This window comes from Oncorhynchus clarkii, chromosome 5 (genome assembly GCF_045791955.1).
Source record: "Oncorhynchus clarkii lewisi isolate Uvic-CL-2024 chromosome 5, UVic_Ocla_1.0, whole genome shotgun sequence".
Classification (NCBI taxonomy): Eukaryota; Metazoa; Chordata; class Actinopteri; order Salmoniformes; family Salmonidae; genus Oncorhynchus; species Oncorhynchus clarkii.
This window is the reverse complement of record NC_092151.1, coordinates 70311447-70329058: the sequence shown is the minus strand read 5'-3', so window position 1 is coordinate 70329058 and position 17612 is coordinate 70311447. Positions and strand designations below refer to the sequence as shown.

Below are 17612 nucleotides of genomic sequence, written 5' to 3'. Positions count from 1 at the left end.
TAATACTGCCTGTTTTAATGGATTTGTAATAGTTTAATAATCACCGTCTGTTCTGCGATGTCATTTGCTAATCCGTTATTCCGGAGCGCGAATGGAAGTGCGTCCATCCCTCATTTGCCTGCTCGGCTGGTCTGGCTGCATGTGTGTGTTCGCTGCTCTGCTCTCTCTCGTTCGCTCTCTCTTTTTGCAGCTGGGGGGGCGGGGGGGGGGGGGGGGGGCTGCAGTGTGTGTGTGTGTCAGCAGTCTCTTAGTCAGACTGTGTGTGTGATTCGCTGCCACACAGCTTTGTGACGTAACCAGGTGTTCAGTAGGGGCACATGGGTAAAATCACTGGGGGAGTCATGCAGTGGCGACCCGTCATTCAGGGAAGGTGGGGCTTTTATCAAAATAGAAATAACAAAAATAATAATATTTTTTGTTGTAATTTTTTTGGGGGGGGGCGCTTGCCTGATTTGCTTGTTATTTTGGCATTAATATGAGTCACATTATCAGTTTGAAAACAATGTAAAAAAAATATATATATATATATCACTGAGTTAATGAAGCCGCATACAAACACTGGTCTCTTTTTTGATTCCTTGAGTAAGGCAGCTCCAAAATTTCAGCCTAGCTCAGTGCTTTTTCTTTGATGACAAAATTTACCCACGAAGGACCACCACACCACCTTCCTGTTCAAGTGAGCACATCACAACAAGGTGAGTCCAAAAATGTCTTATATGCTGCTGCATAAATTGTGTAATATGCCAGGGAGATATGTATACTGTAGCTAAGAAAGGAAGACTAAGTGTCCCTAAACATCAAATTTGGGATAGGGTTAAAACAAAATCAACTCCACGGTTAAGTTTAGGGATGAATTTTGAATGATTAAGGTTCGGGCTTTGGCGCTGCCTGTGACTGTCAAGCAAATAACTGTTGGTCTAATGGTAATTGAGCGTTAATTAACAACACATTTAGCATCTTCTGGCTTACATTTTAAAAAGTATAATAAATCCATGTAATATAGCCAACACCTTCACAATAAATCAATTATTTATTTTAGACAGGTCTGAAGAAGCATGATAAAAAAAGAAAATGTAATCTATTTCAAAAGAAAAGAGTACTCTGAGTTGTCCTTATGTTTGGTCCTGATGTGGCTATGCTAATGGCTGTGGGCTACGCTAGTTCATTTAGCAGACAAGATTTGCTTAGAATTCCGTGGCATTATTTTATAGTATGAAGAATACAATTGAACAAAGCTGAATAAAATATCAATATTTTCTCCAAATGATTTGAGGTTTCTATTCTGTGTCAAGCGGTTAACAAAGAAATAGGTACTCCTTTATGCTTAATTTAGAGTTATTAATGTAACTTTAGTTGCTCTACAAACGTTGGGCTATATGTTTAGATTTTTAATACATTGTAGGTCTGCTTGATGAGAGACTAATGATGATTTGAAAAAAGTTGCTTGAACTGCTTAGTGTTTTGCGCAGGCTGGACACACTCCAATAGTCTCTTATTCACAATTTGACAAGCCCTTGATAATGCCTCTTTGTGGCCGTAATGCACAATAAAAAAATCCACACATTCAATTTATAGCACGCACACACACACACACACACACACACACACACACACCTCTCCGTCAACTGATCTGGTCTTTCTAACAGGCTACAAGTTAAGACAGACACATTGGGGACGCAACTGCCCGCATCCTTATCCAATTCCGAGGTGCATGTTGAAGATATTAGATGAACTGTCCACATTTACTTTTCATCAGCCAAGATGAGTAGGCTTTAATAACAGCAAAACCACTAGTTACAGTTACAGTAAAAAATTATCTTCCCCAAACTTAAAACTCAAGCGCTGCTTATACAGTATATGCAAGTTAAGCTCTACACCGGATTCATGTGCTTCATTTTAATTTGTTATTTGGCCACTTTAGTTGTGATACAAATCTTATTAAAACATATGAGCTTGGCTACATGATTGAACAAATTGTAAAAAAAATAATTGTTTCTTATGCTGGGCATCATTTTCATATACTAAGTAATATATGTGTGACATTTGTTTTGATTTAGAATGAACTATTATCATGCATATCGAAAGGGGCAGCGGAAAAAATACATGTAATCTTTGCACTTAAATAGCGAATGGATGACGCCTTTCCCCGTGGTTTATTTTCATGCCAGATTGTAAAGATAAGCAATGTGCTTAATATTAGGAAAGTTGAGAAATAAATATAGTAGGCCTAGCCTATAGAAAGCTGATCCTCCTCTTTTTATTAGCGGCCATCACTCTGTTGTTTTCTCCCGCAATTACATAGCCTATAGAAATCAAATCAAATGTTATTAGTTACATGCACCGAATACAACAGGTGTAGTAGACCTTACAGTGAAATGCTTACTTACGAGCCCCTAACCAACAATGCAGTTTTTTTTAAAATACAGATAAGAATAAGACATAAAAGTACAAGTAATTAAAGAGCAGCAGTAAAGTAACAATAACGAGACTATATACAGGGTGGTACCGGTTAGTTGAGGTAGTATGTACATGTTATTTATTTATTTCACCTTTATTTAACCAGGTAGGCTAGTTGAGGACAAGTTCTCATTTGCAACTGCGACCTGGCCAAGATAAAGCGTAGCAATTCGACACATACAACAACACAGAGTTACACATGGAATAAACAAAACATACAGTCAATAATACAGTAGAACAAAAGAAAACAAAAAGTCTATATACAGTGAGTGCAAATGAGGTAAGTTAAGGAAATAAATAGGCCATGGTGGCGAAGTAATTACAATATAGCAATTAAACACTGGAATGGTAGATCGGCAGAAGATGAATGTGCAGGTAGAGATACTGGGGTGCAAAGGAGCAAAATAAATACATACCAGTATGGGGATGAGGTAGGTAGATAGATGGGTTGTTTACAGATGGGCTATGTACAGGTGCAGTGATCTGTAAGCTGCTCTGACAGCTGGTGCTTAAAGCTAGTAAGGGAGATGTGAGTCTCCAGTTTCAGAGATTTTTGCAATTCGTTCCAGTCATGGGCAGCAGAGAACTGGAAGGAAAGACGACCAAAGGAGGAATTGGCTTTGGGGGTGACCAGTGAGATATATCTGCTGGAGCGCGTGCTACGAGTGGGTGCTGCAATGGTGACCAGTGAGCTGAGATAAGGCGGGGCTTTACCTTGTAGATAACCTGTAGCCAGTGGATTTGGCGACGAGTATGAAGCGAGGGCCAACCAACGAGAGCGTACAGGTCACAATGGTGGGTAGTGTATGGGGCTTTGGTGACAAAACGGATGGCACTGTGATAGACTGCATCCAGTTTGTTGAGTAGAGTGTTGGAGGCTATTTTATAGATGACATCACCGAAGTCGAGGATCGGTGTAGGTAGAGTTATTTAAGTGACTGCATAGATGACAACAGAGAGTAGCAGTGGTGTAAAGAGGGGGTGAGGGGTGACACTGCAAATAGTCTGGGTAGCCATTTGGCTAGATGTTCATGAGTCTTATGGCTTGGGGGTAGAAGCTGTTTAGAAGCTTCTTGGACCTAGACTTGGCGCTACGGTACCAATGTTGCACAACATGAGCTTAGGGGCTCTCATGAAGTGTTTAATTAGATATTTGAATATATTTACATTGATGGCCGAGTGATTAGAGCGACAATAGAGTACGGAGTACCAGGCAGTTAGAAAGTTTAGTAGGCTACTAATGACCAGCAGCAGCAACAGAGCTTGGAGAAGCCTAATTACCGTAACTAAATGGTCATGTGGAATTTGACTGCCTTCATCACTAGTGACCGCCGGTGTGGCGATAATACTGTCACTGCAATAGCCCTAGTTAAGGTAAGGGTTAAGGTAAAAAAAAAAAAACAATGAAAGAGTGCCTAGATCTGCTATTGAAAATGCGACCCTCAGAGCCAGAGCTCGCAGCTTATGCCCAACCACCACCCCGTCCACAACTCAAGCCTACGTGATGGTAATAACGTCCACTGTTGGCCCTCGCGGCTGGTTTCGAAGTCATCTCCCGATGTCCTGCTTACCTGGATGGATGTCAAATTTTGCAGTGGATCTTGAGCAACCTGGCTGCACACACACACCTAGTATCCAGCAGTAATAGGACACCACCCTCTGGCATGGTAGAGATATTTTTATTATTATGACGGGGCTTTAATGCTAATGGACAGTATTAACAGCAAGGGCATATACAGTTACAGTTAACAACCCCCCCCCCTCCCCCCTCTCACATAACAGTATCTAAAAGACTGCAGTGGAAGAGTCACAACCCTAACCCCTTAACTATAAACACTTACCGTATACCAGTGATTCATTTGATTGTGTAACGTCTATTAAGGTACAGTTACAGTAATGCTTCGCTTTCCTTCCATCGTCTAGTCCACCCACTACAGGCTGATAACCCTCTCTCTTCCTTTTTGTGTCTGTGTATGTGTGTCTCTGGGTATATGTGTGTGTGTCGGGGTGTGTGTGTGTTTGTCAGGGTGTCGGGTGAGTTGGGCAGTGAGACGTCTTCACTATTTAATGAAGGTGGGGGCAGTGCCGTCTGTCACAGGGATGATGCTGGCTCTGGCACTAGGCCTGAAGGGGTCCACTCTGCTGGCATTACTGGAGGTGGAGAGAGTCATCACTCACCCTCTCCTCTATCTATCTCTGCCTTTCACTCAATCTCTTCAAAATGAGAAATACAGCTCTTTCTCTCTTTGTCTGGTTCTAACTGAGTAATTATCCCTCTTCTCTACATCTCCGTTCCTCTTTCCCTCCTGTTCTCTTTGAGGCTCTGACTCTTGTCTTTGTGAGCATGTGCTCATCTCCATCATTCTAATGTAATTGGAAGAGGAGCAACTGTGTCTATCACTCACGCGGATTACTACACTAAACATAAACTGCAATATATGTGTCTAGACTATACACTACTATACATTAAACACTGCACTATACCTCTACACACTATACATAATCACTGCAATAGAAGAAACATACAAGGCTACAAGACAGCATATTGTCTGTGATCAGAGAAAATGTAATGCATACAAACCAAACAGATGGACTGTTTATTTAGCCGACAGCATGGAAATGGTTTATATAAACCAGAGCTGAAGAGCAATGTACAGGCCACTTAAGAAGACCTAGGGTAGCTATTAAACCCATGATCATAACATTGTTCCTTTTACTGTAATTCAGATATACTTTCCGGTTTGGTCCTCATAAAGGTAGTTTGATGTGAAACATTTCCCAAATGTTCTGCTGACTGGCTAAATCCTCCATCTCTGTGAAGAATAGGTGGCAGTTCTGGGAAAACACAGACTTCATTAGTATAGACATGTGTAGACCAGCACCCTAGCCCAGATGAGCGGTGTGTGTGTTCCACGGTTTCATCAGAGTATGTTAATCTAGTGCACCCTGTTTCTGTTTAGTTTGGTGGAGAATGCGCTCCCATAACACCAGCCCAACCCCCACAAACACCGGGCGGCAGGCAGGCACCACTGTTTCATATGCTCTGAGGTTGTATACAAACAGATGAACCAGTGTCTGAATACATGTTCTGTTTCTCTGTATGGATAACCAGATGAGTAATGACATGCATAAAGCATACCGTAAAGCTCCAGGTGTGCGAGGGAGTACGCGTGTATATCTTCTGTGTGTGTAGGTGTTTAGGTGTGTGTGCTAAGTGCGTTTGTATGTGTGTGGAGTTACAGTCTCATATGTCTCACATGAAAGTTCAGACGTGAGGGTCAGTCATGCTGTAGAAAGAGAGAGATCTGCCCTGAGCAGAGCAGTGAAATCCCCCTGACAGAAAGGCCACTCGCTGTCTGACTCAGACCCAACATCGTGCCCTCTCACTTGGCCTCCCTCCCTACTCCAGCCTAAGGCTTTGATTGAATGGAGGCTTTACAGCAGCATACAGAGAGTCCTACCCCCACATTCACAACCTCTTCCCTGGCTAGAACTCGCTACCCTAGAGGGGGCTAGGGCCTGAGGAGAGGAGGAGGGTGAGATGAGGGAAAATGGGAAAGGAAAGAGTTGAGAGAGAAGAAGAAAAATAAGAAATGGGTGTGGAGACGGGTGAGACTATGTTTTATCTCCCCCTGAGTACTGCAGTCTGTTACTGGCACTGGGGACAATAGAGGAAATGGACCCAGCCCACTGGAGAAGCCACAGCCAATAGCAGGTTGAGAGAAAGTAGACACAGAAAGTGTCTACAGTCTAAAGGATATGATGACTCATTAGGTAGAGGCTGGCAACAGAGCAAAGCACCCCTCTAGCTAGCCCTCTGTTACTACACTGACACTTACAGTATAGGAGGAGAGCAGCAACGCTGGGCAATGGCTAACCACATTCCTCTGTTGTGTGTGTCTGAGCGACTGGGGCCTGTCTGGTGCATGTGTGGGAGGCATCAAGAGGTCTCTGTGGTGTGTGAGTGCAGGTGTGTGTTTAAGGGAGGGTTTGAGCTTCTAAGAGATGGCTGTTTGTGCCGCCTGGTGTGTGTGGATTCCTAGGGGACATGTGTGTGTTCCTGTTGGAGAGGTGTATGTTTGTATGGGCAGTGTGCATATATGTTCCTGCCATGACTGTGTGTGTCCCAGGCTGGTTGTCGGCAGAGAGGGCAGTGTGTCCGTCCTGACATTGCCAGGCTAGGGAGCAGCAGTGAAGGCCAACAGAAGGTGTGACCGTAGGGTAATGTGGAAGGCGGGTGGAGACAACTGTCAAACTCAATGAAACACACAGGACACACCTCTTCCTCCTCATCTTCCTCCACATCCTCCTCTCTCTGACATAGGGTTGTGTCTTTGCTGTGTGGTATCATTCCTGTCACCTCTGGCTGGTCTGAGGTCAGTGTCAGAGCCTCTCTGAGTCTCTGCGGGTCAGTCTCTGTCTTAAGGTCACTTAGCAAGGATCAGTGAGTCACGCTCTCTCTCTTTGGTTCCCAGTCTGTGGTGTGTCTGCCATGTCCTGTTAGCATTTAATGTGTTGTCTGTCAGCATGTTGTCTGTCTGTCAGCAGGGCTGGTGGTGTCCTGGTGAGAGGCAGACTGGCTGTGTCAATGAGAGGACATCAGGATCAGTGTCACACGCACACACACAGACAACCACGACAAACACGCACAAAGACATAGGCACACACAGCAATTATCAGTCTTGCTAAGTTTTCCATTCAGGTGCACATTACACACACTCAAAAGTTCAACAGCAGAGGAGAAGAAAAAAAACACACGGAACCCAATGCAAGTCCAAACCAAAGATCCCTCTCAGATTCACTCATAGAATTCCACTGGGTAACCCTGCAGGGAGAGTTCAGTGTACACACACACACACACACGCACGCACGCACGCACGCACACACACACACACACACAAGCGCACCTTCACACTCTCCTCTCCGCTATAGTGTCTTTAACATAGTGTACTCCAGCAATACCGATTTAAAAAAGGTTATACAGGTGGAAACTAACTGATATCACATGCAGTGAGGGCAAACACACACACAGACGCATGCACGCACGTACACACACATGTTGGCATTTGTTGTGTCACTGGACCCAGGTGGGCTGTATAAATGCGTAAGCTGCAAAGACGTGTTTAATAATTCACTGTCAGACTAGACGGGGGCAGCCTCACGGAAAACCCTTACCTCAACACTGTGCATTGTCTCAAACAGGTATGTGTGCATGGCTTGCTCCAGATTGTGTATTAACCCATGTTCAGATGAGATGAAACTATGTTAGAGGATTTATGGAGGCTACCTGCTGATAGATGACCAATAAACACCTGGATGACAGACAGACAGTCTGTCTGCCTGCCTGCCAGCCTGCCAGTCTGTCTAGTTTGTGTGTGCCTGCATGTCAGTCTATCTGGTATGTGTGTGCATGCCTGTCAGTCTGTCTGGTATGTGTGTGCATGCCTGTCAGTCTGTCTGGTGTGTGTGTGCATGCCTGTCAGTCTGTCTGGTGTGTGTGTGCATGCCTGTCAGTCTGTCTGGTGTGTGTGCATGCCTGTCAGTCTGTCTGGTGTGTGTGCATGCCTGTCAGTCTGTCTGGTGTGTGTGTGCATGCCTATCAGTCTGTCTGGTGAGTGTGCATTCCTGTCAGTCTGTCTGGTGTGTGTGTGCATGCCTGTCCGTCTGTCTGGTGTGTGTGTGCATGCCTGTCAGTCTGTCTGGTGTGTGTGTGAGAGAGGGAGAGAGATAGAATCAGAGGGCTGGTTGTAGGGGAGAGAGAAGGAAATAGAGAGGGTGATCGAGAAAGGCAAGCGGCTGGTTGTGGGACAGAGAGGGAATGGAGAGAGAGAGAGGGAGAAAGTGATAGAGAAAGGCAAGGGCTAGTTGTGGATGTGGGAGTATAATTAAGTCCAGTACTCTGTTTCTCTGCAGGCTGCTGCATGGAGCTGGAGAACTGCTGATTCAGGAGAGAGAGTGAGAGAGGGAGAGAGGGAGAGAGAGAGAGAGAGAGAGAGAGAGAGAGATGGGAGAGGGATAGCTAGAGCGGGAGTGGGTGAGAGAGATAGGAGAGGAGGCCGACTGTTATGGGTAAAGAGTTACTCTAGAGTGTGTGGAGTAAAATACAATAACAGCGACTGTAGAATGCCAGGTTATTGTGAATGGGATGATGCCATCTAAAGGACAAAGCAGAAGTGCACTTTATAAAATCAATCAAAGCTGTTAATGTAACCATCACAGCTAGTGTTCCATTCATGAAGAATATAGTATAACTTTAATTTAGTTTGCCCCAAAAATGCACCATGTTAACATGCTTTAGCAATATTAGATATAGAAATCCATGTTCCTAGAAAACAATTTGATTTTAAGTAGAAATTGAAGAAAATAGATCATAGGCAGGCACATCATCCATCACAAGGCCTGTACCTATTTGGCCAGAATAAGAAGCCATTCAGCATAAGGTATTGCCTTTGAAAATAATTGTGTTTAAGTGATTTGGGTAGACTCTTCTTTAGGCCTATTGGGCTAGTGAGCTAATTAAGCGATATCCAATGCTTTGCTGTGTTTTTCAGGGTAGTAGGGTAATCCATAAATCAAACAACTGTTTTAACAGGTTGCTAGACTATTTAACAAAAAAAAAACGTTTTCTTCGTTGAGTTACTGTTGGACTTCTAAATTGACACATTGTTGCAGACAGCGGTTACACGCAATTGTAAAACCCACCAGTTAAATGTTCTGATTTTAATATTTTTTTCCGCCGCTCCTCCTTGCTTCTCACGCCTGGTTTGTGAACAAGTTGCTTGCAGGTCTCAACGGCGCATGCTCGATGTAGAAGTGTTATAGTATTTCGTTCGGGTGGCAAATTGTTTCTAACTTTGAAAGTAGACTTTTGATGGTAGCTAAACTTTTAGGACAAAAATGTTTGCTGAAATTACGCTGGCGTTGCAGATTATACTATTTTTTTTTAGGACTGAACGGGGCAAACCAGGGAGTGATTTTATAATGCCCAGCGTGCATTTCGTTTGTGTAAAGAATGAATGAACTTACCAAGCATTGACACTTATAACACTTAACTCTTCATTTGTATTGGGGAACTGTAATATCTGTGTGTGTTGTATCGGCGATTTTGAGATTTTTTTTGTTTTCCATTAAACCACGATTGTGAATAGTAAGGCCGAGAACTCGGTCGGAACAGTGTCATTACAGTCAGTAGTACACTCTGGTTTCTCTTCAGATCGCATAAATCTTTCGCCTTTTACTAAAGATTTCCGTGGAGAGGAACATTATGAGTATCAACTAATTTTTTGATGCCTGGCCTCACGGCTGGGCTTCCAATAATTGTTATTAATAAACTGTTCACAGCCCCTGTCTTTGTGGTTATCCTCTGATATTTAGTGTTTTGTGTGTGTGCTGTATCCACATACTCTCTTGCATTTGTGAGCTTCCATCTGACGTCACAGCTCATGGTTGTCCCCCCCTATGTACGTTTTAAAGTTAATTTCTTAGAGAAAATGTTGCAGTTGTAAAGCAAGTTTTCTACAGCTCTACATATTTTTGCGCAACCGCTTTTGTCGCTTAGGTCTTCTCCATCTGCTGTATAATGACACTTACCTGCTCATCAAGTTAACACTCTACCCATGAAGACCGTTGGATGGATGTCGAGTCCATATTTGCTCCAATGTATCACCAGGAGACCAGTAAAACAGCAAGAAAAGCTTTCTATACTGAAAACTTAACTGAGGTGTAATTACAACTATTCTCGTTACTGTAATTGAGTAGCTTTTCCGAGTACTTGTGATTTTACTTTACTTAAGTGAAATGTCATTAAAGTAACAGTACTTCTACATGAGTAGGATATTTCAGTACTCTTTCCACCACTGGTGGAGTGAGTGAAAGAGGGAGTGAGTTAGGGAAAGAGTGTGAATGGGTGATTGAGTGAATGTCAGCCAGTCCCATGGACAAGGAATAAGTAACAAAGGCGCATTTTCTTTTGTATAGATTTATAAATACATATTAATTACTTGAATGCAGAATTTATTTTAAAATGTTAACAGTATATTTGACAATTTTTTTCAACATACAGAAAAAATAAAATAACACACAGATAAAATAAATGTTCTTAGTTTACTGTACATGAATTTACTCTTCCTTTTTCAATTTAATGCATGGAAAGTATCATGTGTAACAATTTTCAGCTAAATTAGCTAATTATCAACATCAACTGTTTTTTTTACAGTACTTTTTAAAATGAGCTACTTTTTACTTTTATAAGTAGTTTATTTATTTATTATTATTATCTTTACACCAGTAATTTTACTTCTACTTGAGTAAAATATCACTAAAATAATAGTACTTCTAATTGAGTAGAATATTTCGGTACTCTTTCCATCCCTGCTGAAAACTGCAAAACTGGGCTGAATACTGCTAGAAAGCTGAAATAATGAACTGTACAATCAAGCAATTCAAGAAACATGAGCATTCCTTATCAATTCATAATTTGATGCAATAATCTACATTGATGTTGTGACGTCGCCACTAGATGGCGATCATAGAGATCCTATTTACATTCTATGATTCTTTTTAAATTGACCTTTATTTAACTAGGCAAGTCAGTTAAGAACAAATTCTTATTTACAATGACATCCTACCAGGGAACAGTGCCTTGTTCAGGGACAGAACAACAGATGTTTTACCTTGTCAGCTCGGGCATTCGATTTAGCTAAAATGCACAGCAGGTTAAGAAAATGAGGTTAAGGGTTTGTGTGAGCAAAAATGCATAGCAGGTCAGGATAATTAACGTGGCCGGTTAGGAGGAAGTTGAGGTTAGAAAAAGTGTTAAGGTTAGGCTTAGCTAAAATACTACAGTATTCAGCAATCGACTCATCATGCAGCCCAATCAGCCATGCAAAACAGTCTTGAGTGGCAACAAATCTGCCCAAGTGGCTGATTTAACTTTCAATACCCCCACTTCTGTTGATCCTCCCAGGTCTGTTGACATGCCTACTTCAGACACACTCCATGTATGTAGTTACCCAGGACTCAACTTTATGGCGCTCATTGACAAATTGTTCTAGAATGCATTCCTAAATTTAGCGGTCTTCATTCCAAGGGTTTGAAGCATATATCGTGTGTGACAGAAATAAAAAAAGAAAATCTTATCAATAAATAAATATCTCCCAAAATAAACATTAAAATACACCTTTGGTTATTGAAAACAAATGATTTTCTAAATAAAACCAATACCAAATGTATAATCTCTTGGTATTTTTTAAAATTGATTACTCAGAAATGGATTTGGTCACTTAAGATTTGACTAATTTACAATTCATGTAAATTGTCTCTTTCATGTTTTAGATTTTTATTATATGGGCAGTTGAAACTAAATGGATGAGATCAAATGGTGATTTAAGGGGGAATAATTTATATTGGTCCAAAAAGACATACAGAGTTAAAATAAAGTACAGAGTGAAAATGTAACCCCCATGTTTTGATTGCACAAGAGTATGTCATCTCACATTTGTTTATTGCATGAATTGAAATCAGTGGCGGTCGGTGCCATTTAAGATGAGAAAGGATGATTTTTTTAATGAGCATGGCCTTATTTCTATTACACCATATTGGATGACTGACCTTCATATTCCATTCACCCAGCTCAATGTAACATTGATAGGTTTAGGTCAATACATGATACTCAAATGTTCCCTGTACCTAGGGTTTTAAAGGATCTGAAAACTTTCCGGTATTTTCACAGAAATTTTCTATGGGAAGTTAGGCCCGGGAATTTGGGGATTTTTGCTTTAAATTCATCAAAAAAAGTTAGCTAAAAATGTCACCTTTTTGTGGGATACACAAGGCAATTCTAGGTTTTGTGGCATATTTTGGTTAAACTATCCCCAATTCAATGGAATTGCAACCCTCTGCATGCACAGAGCATTCTTCCATGACATGTACAGCTGATTCTCAAGATCTTGCACACTAATGAGATGCTATTGAGCCCACACTACTACACTGTCTGAGCCAAGGACTACATGCTTTCTGGTAAGTTTTCATTACAATACCGGGTGGGGTGAATATATTTTATATGACATATATGATTTTTTGTTTACTAGTAAATAGTAGCCTACAGCAAAGTGTGTTTAAATAATTTCTAACTTGTTAACAAGTTCTGCTAGTTAGTTTCAGCTTGCTTGAGCCTGCTAACTGAGGAGTGTTAATTCACCTGTTTCCATTCATGTTTAATTTTAAAACATTTATCTTACAAAAGGAGTTGTTTAATCTAATAGCTTAACTATTTATCTGTACATGGAATTGTATTTTTATTTTTACAATCTTTACAGGAAAATGCCACGGGCACTATCTGATGTGTGGAGACATTTCACTGCAGCTAATGTAGAAGGAAAAGCTGTGTACATTTGCAAATATTGTGCCAAATCATATGTGAAGAATGCAACAAAGATGCAGACTCATCTGGCCAAGTGCATAAAGTTCCCTCAGCGCTCACAACAAGCAACTTCTGACAAAAGTCCCTCTACTTCTATTCGAGGTGAAATGATGAATCAGACACCTTATCGATAGCAACAGCTCATGGTCCTCCTGGAATCAGAAGTTATTTTTTTACTCAATGGGGGAACGTCCTCAGAGAAATTTAGAATGTCTTGCTCAAGCTGTGTATGCAACTGGTTCCCCTCTGATGCTCACAGGCAATGTGTATTGGAAGAGATTTCTGAATGTTCTTCGCCCAGCATACACCCCTCCAACCAGACATGCTTTATCTACTCATTTTCTGGATGCAGAGTTCAACAGAGTTCAAGTGAAGGTCAAGCAAATCATAGCGAAAGCAGACTGCATTGCAATCATCTCTGATGGGTGGTTGAATGTTCGTGGGCAAGGAATAATTAACTACATCATCTCCACCCCTCAACCGGTATTCTACAAGAGCACAGACACAAGGAAAACAGACACACAGGTCTCTACATTGCAGATGAGCTGAAGGCAGTCATCAATAACCTTGGACCACAGAAGGTATTTGCACTGGTAATAGACAATGCTGCAAACATGAAGGCTGCTTGGTCTAAAGTGGAGGAGTCCTACCCTCACATCACACCCATTGGCTGTGCTGCTCATGCATTGAATCTGCTCCTCAAGGATATCTTGGCACTGAAAACAATGGATACACTCTACAAGAGAGCCAAGGAAATGGTTAGGTATGTGAAGGGTCATCAAGTTATAGCAGCAATCTACCTCCCCAAGCAAAGTGAGAAGAATAAGATCACCACATTGAGGCTGCCCAGCAACACCCGTTGGGGTGGTGTTGTCATGTTTGACAGTCTCCTGGAGGGGAAGGAGTCTCTCCAAGAAATGGCCATATCACAGTCTGCCGATATGGACAGCCCCATCAAGAGGATCCTCCTGGATGATGTATTTTGGGAGAGAGTGGTGAGCAGTCTGAAACTCCTGAAACATATAGCAGTAGCCATTGCACGGATTGGGGGAGACAATACCATCCTGTCTGATGTTCAGACTCTGCTTGCAGATGTAAGATAAGGAAGCCGTACTGCCCTGCCCACTTCACTGTGGCTCCAAGCAGAGGAAACTGCCATTCTGAAATACATCAAGAAGCGTGAAGACTTCTGCCTGAAGCCCATACACGCTGCAGCATACATGTTGGACCCCAAGTATGCTGGCAAGAGTATCCGGACTGGTGCAGAGATCAACAAGGCCTATGGTGTCATCACTACCGTGCCTCGCCACCTCAGCCTGGATGAGGGCAAGGTTCTTGGCAGTCTGGCAAAGTACACTTCCAAGCAAGGGCTTTGGGATGGGGATGCAATATGTCAGTCGTGCCAACATATCTCATCAGCCACCTGGTGGAAGGGACTTTGTGGATCGGAGGCTCTTTCCCCGGTTGCCTCCATCATCCTCCAAATCCACACCAACATCAGCCATCTCAGAGCGCAACTGGTCCTTGTTTGGGAAAAACCACACACCAAAGCACGCAACAGGCTGGCCAATACAAGGGTTGAAAAATTGGTGGCCATCCAGCCAAATTTGAGGATTTTTGAGCTTGACAACAAGCCATCCTCAACAAGGTTGGAAAGTGACAGTGAAGGTGAAGCCTCCGAGTCTGATGTTCAAGAGGTGGACATTGAGGAGATCCAGGGAGAAGACATGGAAGCCTGAGCGGAAGACAACCAAAGTTTTAGTTTCCAGACTATCGTTTTTGGGAGATGCGGTGGATCATTGGAGATCAACAAAATAAAGGAAATATTGAATGTTCAGTGAAATCATCCCATGTGAAGTCAACTAATGTAATTAAAGTTAATTTTGTAACTAAATTGTTTCTTTTATTTCTATTGGAAGGATTTAATAATTCACAATTATGTATACTTATGACAAGGTAAAAGGTTTATGTTTCTGTCTCCATATGATATGGTAAATATATCCAATGCAAAAACTTTACATTTAAATGGTATTAATATATAAATGTTCATCTATTTTCTTTAATTCCCGTATATTCCCACGGAAGGTTTCCGTCTCTGAATATTCCCCAAAATGAGATTGCTACAACCTAGCCTGTGAATTAAAGTTTACAACGTAGGTGCACAGGTCGAGAGAATTGTCCGTAGTCAAGGTGACAGACAGTGACACATTCAATAGCATAATTGCACACTCTTGCCTGCATCTAGCTGATCTAGGGTGCAATCATTAGTCCAACAGTTGCAAACAAGAGTTTCTATTGGACACATTCAGGTATGTTTAACCCGGTTTGTTCTCTTTAAGAAACATTTTAAAATAATTGGCAGAATTAATAAACCCCTGATCACACGCAAACACAGTTCACTTTCATAGCAGCCACAAAAAACAGCATGATCACTTTGCTCATTGTTTATACTGTATAATTCCTTCTCGCAACTATCTACGCACTCTCCTCCTCTCACCTTTTCCCCCTCGCTTGTGGAGTTCAGTGCACAACCCATCAGCTGTCTATTACCATGTGAAAAATACTTTCCAAGCCAAACCTTCATATCATGACCAAAAATCTCTACACACAGCCTACATTGTCATGTCATAGTCAACATAGCTACTAGAACTAAGGCCTTAGTAAACCCGCTACAATCATGCAGTACAGAGTACAGTCAGAAAGCAGTTTAGCAGTTACACAGGCGGGCTCCGGTTGCAATAAATGAATAAACCAAAAGCTTACCTTGACTTGGAAAACTTCCAGTGTTGGATAGCTAACATAACATCCCATGATGCCATGTTTGAGTACGCTAAACTAGCTAGCTGCATTCGCTAACTAAGTGAAAGTTTTAAAAAAAAATACAACCAAATATAGCTCTCCCTCTCGCTTGTCCTTAATTTTGAAAGAAATTCATTTGTTCAAAACTGTTCAACTATTGTCTTTCTCTGTCTTTTATGTTTTGTACTTTTATTTCACCTTTATTTAACCAGGTAGGCCAGTTGAGAACAAGTTCTCATTTACAACTGCGACCTGGCCAAGATTAAGCAAAGCAGTGCGACACAAACAACACAGAGTTACACATGGAATAAACAAACGTACAGTCAATAACACGATAGAAGAAAAAAAATGGAAATACAGTGTGTGCAAATGAGGTAAGATTAGGGAGGTAAGGTAATAAATAGGCGAAGTAATTACAATATAGCAATTAAACACTGGAGTGATAGATGTGCAGAAGATGAATGTGCAAGTAGAGATACTGGGGTGCAAAAAAACAAAAACAATATGGGGATTAGGTAGTTGGATGGGCTATGTACAGGTGCAATGCTCCGACAGCTGATGTTTAAAGTTAGTGAGGGAGATATGAGTCTCCAGCTTCAGTGATTTTTGCAGTTCGTTCCAGTCATTGGCAGCAGAGAACTGAAAGGAAAGGTATCCAAAGGAGGAATAGTCTTTGGGGGTGACCTGCTGGAGTGCGTGCTACGGGTGGGTGCTGCTATGGTGACCAGTGATCTATGATAAGGCGGGGCTTTACCTAGGAAAGACTTATAGATGACCTGGAGCCAGTGGGTCTGGCGATGAATATGAAGCGAGGGCCAGCCAACGAGAGCATACAGGTCGCAGTGGTGGGTAGTCTATGGGGCTTTGGTGACAAAACGGATGGCACTGTGATAAACTGCATCCAATTTGTTGAGTAGAGTGTTGGAGGCTATTTTGTAAATTACATCGCCAAAGTCAAGGATCGGTAGGATGATCAGTTTTACGAGGGTATGTTTGGCAGCACGAGTGAAGGATGCTTTGTTGCGAAATAGGAAGTCAATTCTAGATGTAATTCTGGATTGGAGATGCTTAATGTGAGTCTGGAAGGAGAGTTTACAGTCTAACCACACACCTAGGTATTTGTAATTGTCCACATATTCTAAGTCAGAACCGTCCAAAGGAGTGATTCTGGACAGGCGGGCAGATGTGGGCAGCAATCGGTTGAAGAGCATGCACTTAGTTTTACTTGCATTTAAGAGCAGTTGGAGGCCACGGAAGGAGAGTTGTATGGCATTGAAGCTTGTCTGGAGGTTAGTTAACACAGTGTTCAAAGAAGGGCCAGAAGTATACAAAATGGTGTTGTCTGCATAGAGGTGGATCAGAGAATCACCAGCAGCAAGAGCGACATCATTGATGTATACAGAGAAGAGAGTCGGCAAGAGAATTGAACCTTGTGGCACTCCCATCGAGACTGCCAGACGTCCGGACAACAGGCGCTCCGATTTGACACACTGAATTGTTGGTGAACCAGGCGAGGCAGTCATTTGAGAAACCAAGGCTATTGAGTCTGCCGATAAGAATGCAGTGATTGACAGAGTCGAAAGCCTTGGCCAGGTCGATGAATACGGCTGCACAGTATTGTCTCTTATCGATGGCGATTATGATACCGTTTAGGACCGTGAGCGTGGCTGAGGTGCACCCATGACCAGCTCGGAAACCAGATTGCATAGCGGAGAAGGTACGGTGGGATTCTAAATGGTTGGTGATCTGTGAGTCAACTACTCACCATATTTCATGCACTGCAGTGTTAGCTAGCTGTAGCTTACGCTTTCAGTACTAGATTCATTCTCTGACCTTTTTTTTTTTTTGTTGAATTTTACCCCTTTTTCTCCCTAATTTCGTAGTATCCAATTGTTGTAGTAGCTACTATCTTGTCTCATCGCTACAACTCCCGTAC

At 42.1% G+C, this 17612-nt stretch overlaps 1 non-coding gene across 1 annotated transcript; it reads left to right on the top strand.

Moving 5' to 3' along the window:
- The first annotated feature begins 9650 nt into the window (after positions 1-9650).
- Positions 9651-9766, top strand: LOC139410302 (U5 spliceosomal RNA). The gene has a single exon (XR_011634465.1). It is a non-coding gene; the product is annotated as a U5 spliceosomal RNA (small nuclear RNA).
- Positions 9767-17612: the final 7846 nt, after the last annotated feature.